This window comes from Grammomys surdaster, unplaced genomic scaffold (genome assembly GCF_004785775.1).
Source record: "Grammomys surdaster isolate TR1022 unplaced genomic scaffold, NIH_TR_1.0 311246, whole genome shotgun sequence".
Taxonomy (NCBI): Eukaryota; Metazoa; Chordata; class Mammalia; order Rodentia; family Muridae; genus Grammomys; species Grammomys surdaster.
In genome coordinates, this window is record NW_021626189.1 from 49,189 (window position 1) to 55,536 (window position 6,348).

Consider the following 6,348-nt stretch of genomic DNA (forward strand, 5'->3'; position numbering starts at 1 on the left):
AATACAACCCACGGGCCACATGAAGCTCAAGAGGAAAACCAAAAAGTCCTACTTAGAAGGGTGAACAAAATAATCAAAAGAAGTAGATGGTGAAAGAGACTTGGGAGGAAGAGAAGAGGGGAGAAGAGGGGAAGAATCAGGTATGGGAGGAGAGGTACAGAGGGTCAGGAAATTGAACAGAGGTATGTAGCAATGAGGGATGGGGATCTGGGGGTAGGAACCAGAAAGTCCCAGATGCTAGGAAAGCAAGAGCCTCCCAGTACCTGATGGGGATGACACTAGCTGAAATACTCCACAGGGTAGGGAGAACTGGATAAGACCATATCCAGATGTTAGGCACTGCTCTCCATTAAGGGATGGGGCCATGCACCCATCACCAAAATTTTAACTCAGAATTACTCCTGTCTGAAGGAAATACACGGACAAAGAGTGGAGCATAGACTAATGGAAAGGCCATTCAGAGACTGCCCCACCTGGGGATCCATCCCACATGTAGAAACCAAACCCAGATACTATTGCAGATGCCAAGAAGTCTGTGCTGACAGGAGACTGATAAAGCTATCTCCTGAGAGGTTCTGCCAGATCCTGACCAATAGATATTCGGATGGCCACAGCCAACCACTGGACTGAGCACAGGGACCCCAATGGAGGAGTTAGGGAAAGGACTAAAGTTGCTGAAGGGCCTTATCTGGCATCAACGGACCAGAGGCCCTTTGCCCTTTGAAGGCTTGATGCTCCAATGTAGAGAAATGCTAGTGCAGTGAGGCAGAAGTAGGTAGACAGGTAGGGGAACACCCTCATGGAAGCAGGGTAAGGAGAGATGGGATGGGAGTTTTCAGAGGGGAAACTGGGAAAGCAGAAAACATTAGAAATGTAAATAAATAAAATATCCAATTTTAAAAAGAAGACAACATGAAATTTTCACACAAGCAAAAAAAAAACAAAAAACAAAAAACAAAACAACTATCATTTGCTAAAGGCATTAAGTAAGTGTTGCTTTCGAAATGCTTTATTTTTATAGCATTACACAGCACATCATTACCTTCCTGTATTTTCACAGAAATATTTCACAGAACACAGGACAATTCTTTATTGCTGAAAGAAAATAACTTCAAAAGTGATGCTATAAAAAAAGGCAGTAAAATGTGCATACGTCTGTGTTACTCTCTAAGATAATTACGAGAAGTGTGTTTCCTTCAATATAGCCAGAAACAGTTACCATAAAATATACATAAAACATATGTTTTTGAGAAGAGAATATGAGCCAGGCAGTGGTGGCACACACCTTTAATCCCAGCACTTGGGAGGCAGAGGGAGGTGGATTTCTGAGTTCGAAGGAAGCCTGGTCTACAGAGTGAGTTCCAGGACAGCGAGAACTACACAGAGAAACCCTGTCTCGAAAAACCAAAAACAACAACAACAACAAAAAAGACTATGGCACAAGCCCTAACCAAAACACTAAACATAGACCTAGTTTACCTGTAGCCCTAGCCCCAACCCTAAACATAACCCTAAAGAAAAACTATATCTAGTCCTATGTCTAACATAAAACCTAACCCTAAACCAAAACACTAAACCCAAATCTAACTCAGTCCTATCCCTTTCCAGGTCCTTAACACAAGACCTAATCTACCACTATAACTAATCAATATCCCGAAACCCTAACCCTAACACCCTAAACATAACCTAACCCTAACCTACCCTAAAACTCTAACCCTAACTCTAAAAAAACCTCTAACCCTAAACCTAACCCTAATCCTACCCAATCCCTAATCCTACACTAACAGTAACCCCTAACACCTAACACTAACCCTAACCCTAACCCCTAATCCTAACCCAATCCTAACCTAACAATAACATTAAACCAAGCCAAAACCCAGAATTCTAACCCTTAACGCTAATCCCCTTACCATGAACCTGACACTTGAACCCTGAAGCATAACCCAGATCTCTAGCCCTAAACCCTGCCTTAAAACTAACCCCTAATCATAACACTAACACTAAAATTAACCCCTAACCCTAACCTAACCCTAAGCTTTAACCCTAGCCTTAAACCCTTAACCCAAGAATCTAACCCTAAACCCTAACCATAACCCTTAACCCAAACCCTAACCCTAACCCTAACCCTGAAACAAATCCAAAGCTGAACCCTAACCCAACCTCTAACTCTGAACCCAAACCGGAACCCTAACCCTAACCTAACACTAACCCCCTAAACCCCTAACCCTCTAACCCTAATCCCAAAACTCTAACCCCTAACCAAAACCCCCAAACTAGCCCCTAACCACAACTAACCCTAATCCTATTCCTTAATTCTAATCCTAATCCTTAACCCTAACCCATTAACCCTAACTGTAATCCATAATCCCTAATAATAACCCATATCTGCTCACCGGTAACACTAACCATAACCTCTACCCCTACCTCCTAACCCCTAACCGTAATTCTAACCCTAAATTTAACACCTAGCTCTAATCCCTACTCCTTAACTTCTAACCCTAATCCCAAACTTAAGCATAACTGTAAATTAAAATTTTGTTAGATCTGTGTAGAATTTATTATTTATATTCATATATTACTATAACTGTATAGAATTTATTATTTATATTCATATATTACTATAAATAATTTAAAATTTGTTCTAACATTTTTTAAACGCAGTTTCTAGCCTTTGAAAAATGGCTGAACCCGCCCCTATTTTCAGTTTTTCAAAAAACGTATCTACTGATATTAACTATGAAGGAGAAAACAACTTTCAGAGTGAAATAATAGCCACACATGTCAGGACATTTCTTCCATTTTTCGTTAGGTAACTGAGGACTTAGAAGAACAAAATCAATACAGTAGGGGAGGTAGGCTTACCTGGAAAAAGTACATGGATTCAAAAATATGAACATTTGTAAAACATACTTTTTATGCAAACCTAACCAGAATTCTGAAATATTTAATTTTAAACATTAGAGGCAGAAGACCCATGAATCCAGTTACCCAGTACTATAGAGCTTTCAAGTAGGATCACAAGGTGTTTTATAGTCACATGATCCATTTCTTTGTATTATGGGAACCACTGCCTTTATGATTTACCACACCTTGGCACACGTCTAATATCAAATGTATAGTTAATTATGTTTTGTTTTATGTTATTCTCATTTGCATAACAAGCATGTCAATTCCTTTCATCTCAACTGTAACTAGTTTTTTATCATCATCGTGTATTATTATTATTATAATTATTGTTTATTTTATATGAATTTTCATTTGTTTATAAGGCTTATTAATTTGTGGTTTGTTATATTCATAGTGTAATTTATTTTCACTTACAGCTTTAACAATCACTTGAGAAGGATGCAGTTGGGACTGAGGTTGTATATGAAGTCCAGGACATGCACAAAGCTGTGATCCTTGTATCTGGACGTTCTACAGCACTGCAGACATGGGCTAGCACATATTTGCTCTCAAACAAAATATACTATTTTTAAAAATGGAATTGCCTTTAATCTTTCTTTTCATTTGGAGATAGGAGGTAGTCATTCCTCCTTAGGACAAACCTTATGTTCATGTTTTCTAAGAAATATACAAATTTTCACTTTGAAATCTTTAATGACTTAGTTATGATAGCATGTTCTGTGATCCAATGTGTTCATGCTCTTTTTCCTTCACTGTCTTGGCAGCAGGTTGGTCTGAATATTGAAACTTATGTCATATTTTTTCTTTAGTTTTGTTCTTTAGATATTTTCTGATGATGATAAAGTAAAATGTTTCATGTTTGGAATTCTTGTTTGCAAAATGACTCTGTCTTTACATATTACAGCATATGGATGAAGAAAAAAGAACAACTACTTAACATTTATCAATTAAAAATCTTCATATATACTCTGCTTCTCACACCATCATTAGCTATAGATAAGACATGAAAAGATCCTACTTTTGTCTAGTGTAGAAGAATGTGAACCAACATCCTTAACTTAGTATGGGTTACAGTGCTGATTACAACCATCACATATTTGTTAAACTTTCCAAAAAAATGAATTACATGACTTTTAATATCACAAAGCATGCATCATGTAAAAGAAATTACCTTACTCTACTTAAAAATTTTGAGCCCTAACTGTACATTTAAGCCCCTTTTTTCTGTTTGTCAGTAAATAGCTAGTAGGAAAGCCCAAGTTATTGAGAACCTAAATCACTAAACCCCATCAAATAGAAAAAACAATTCTTAATTTTACTTCACATTATATATTGGGCAGTTTATAGTAATATGGTATAATATATAATGACATTAACAAACCATAAATTATAAAAACGATTCCACTTCTTCTAAAAGAAGAAACAAACACCAGTAATCTTTGGGGAAATGATTGAGGGGAAAGGCCACTGAAAACGACCACATAGAAAGCTGTAAGAAGTTAGATGACCATAGAGACAGAACTGGAAAGAAGAAAGCCTAAGAAGCAGCTCAGGGTAGGAGCAAATCACTTTTAAATGGTTAAAAAGGGAAGAGAAACAACAAGACCATCTTTTTCAAGGGCCACCAATCAACAGGCACAACAAAGTCTAAATTGTACTTCAGATTATACACCATGACAGTGTCCTGCACACATGTAGGCTATGTGCACCAAGTCACATTATAACATGATCACATGGTGAGCTCTGAGAGGCCAGGTCCCAAGCAACATCATCCCAGGATTACTTCTCATTGCTGATATGCCTTTCCTGCATATTATTACATCACTATTACATCACTTAAGGATTCCTGGTCATCAGCCTACACTATTGAGCAGATTTCCTGCAGATTAACATAAAAATGAACTTTCATGAGTTAATACTGTTCAGATGAATTAATTATCTTGTAGAATTCCTGACTTGATTCAAATAATTTTAGGAAGAAAATTTTAAGAAATGGTTTTAGTTGTTTTGCCAGTAAGATACAATAAAGTTTGAATCAAGAATAGAATGTGCTCACTCCTCATAATAGTAATGGCTGCATTATAAGGACTAAAATGAGCTTTCACCACTACACTAAAAAGAGAAATAGGCTTGGGACAAGTTTGTGATCAAGGAAAAACATTCATTCTAGGTCAGATCTAAGGATGAAGTCACAGGTGTGCACTATGATAAAGTGAAACTTTTGAACTTATAAGGAGCTTACACATCCATTTTCCTCCATGACAATAAATGCCTCAAAATCTCTTTTCATCAGAAACTGCTGTGGGAAGTTATGGAGAAGGCCTTTCCCTACAGAGTTGCTGTCCCATAGAAGGCCTCTCTGTGCTCCCAGCCATGACCGCCACCAAGCCCAAGCCTGTGGCTACCATCAAACCAAAAACTCTCCCTGAGGGACCAGGGAGAGTTTTCCCCCGCAGTTTTTCCCCGTTTTCTCCCTCTTTTCCCCCGTAGTCCCAGGATAGATCCAGCCTCTGAGCCCCCACCCCGTTCCCAGCTCTTCTGAGGTTTCCAGAGCCTGAGAACCAGATGGCCCCCGGCCTCCTTGAGGGCCCAGGGACCTCGAGCCAGCTTTGGTTGTAGTGCACCTCAGACTGAACTTTCCCACTCTAGAGTGATGATATCCCAGGCCCAACACTCACCCAGCGACTGTGAGGGGTAAACTTGGTCAAACTTCCCGCTTCCTGGCTCCCATAGTGGCCACGCCCTGTGGTGGAGCGGACACAGGGACCCACAACCCTACAAGAAACATTTTTTAAAATCTAGATTTCATCTCTTCTACTCCAGGCCCAATTGGGGTGTCCACTTACCCTGATTCTCACAAGTCTGTGGGCCTTTAGGTCTGATCTTCTTCCCTGTCAGGGTGATCTTTGGCTCCTTCCTCTCTCCCAGTTCCTCACCTGTGCGAATCCCCAAGTCTTGCCTCACTCTACCTGCTCAGCCATTGGCTGTTGGCTCCTTATTGATTGATCAAAAAACAACTGGGGACAAGGACCTTCAACGTGTGGATATGAGGATTCCTGATACTGGAGGCCAGATTTATTCAAAGCATTAAAACCAACCCCCAACAAAAGCTATAGTAAAATGATTTTAGTTAAAAAACATTAACAATCTGAAGTCTTACTACACCAGTACAGTAGCAGAGCAAAGAAACTGGAAGGATTTTTTCCGTTCTCTTCCATTCTTTCTTTTCTTTCTTTCTTTCTTTTTTTTTTTTTTTGGTTTGCTTGTTTGTTTTGTTTTTGTTTTTTGTTTTGTTTTTCGAGACAGGGTTGCTCTATGTAGCCCTGGCTGTCCTGGAACTCACTCTGTAGACCAGGCTGGCCTCGAACTCAGAAATCCGCCTGCCTCTGCCGCCCAAGTGCTGGGATTAAAGGCGTGCGCCACCACTGCCCGGCTCTTCCA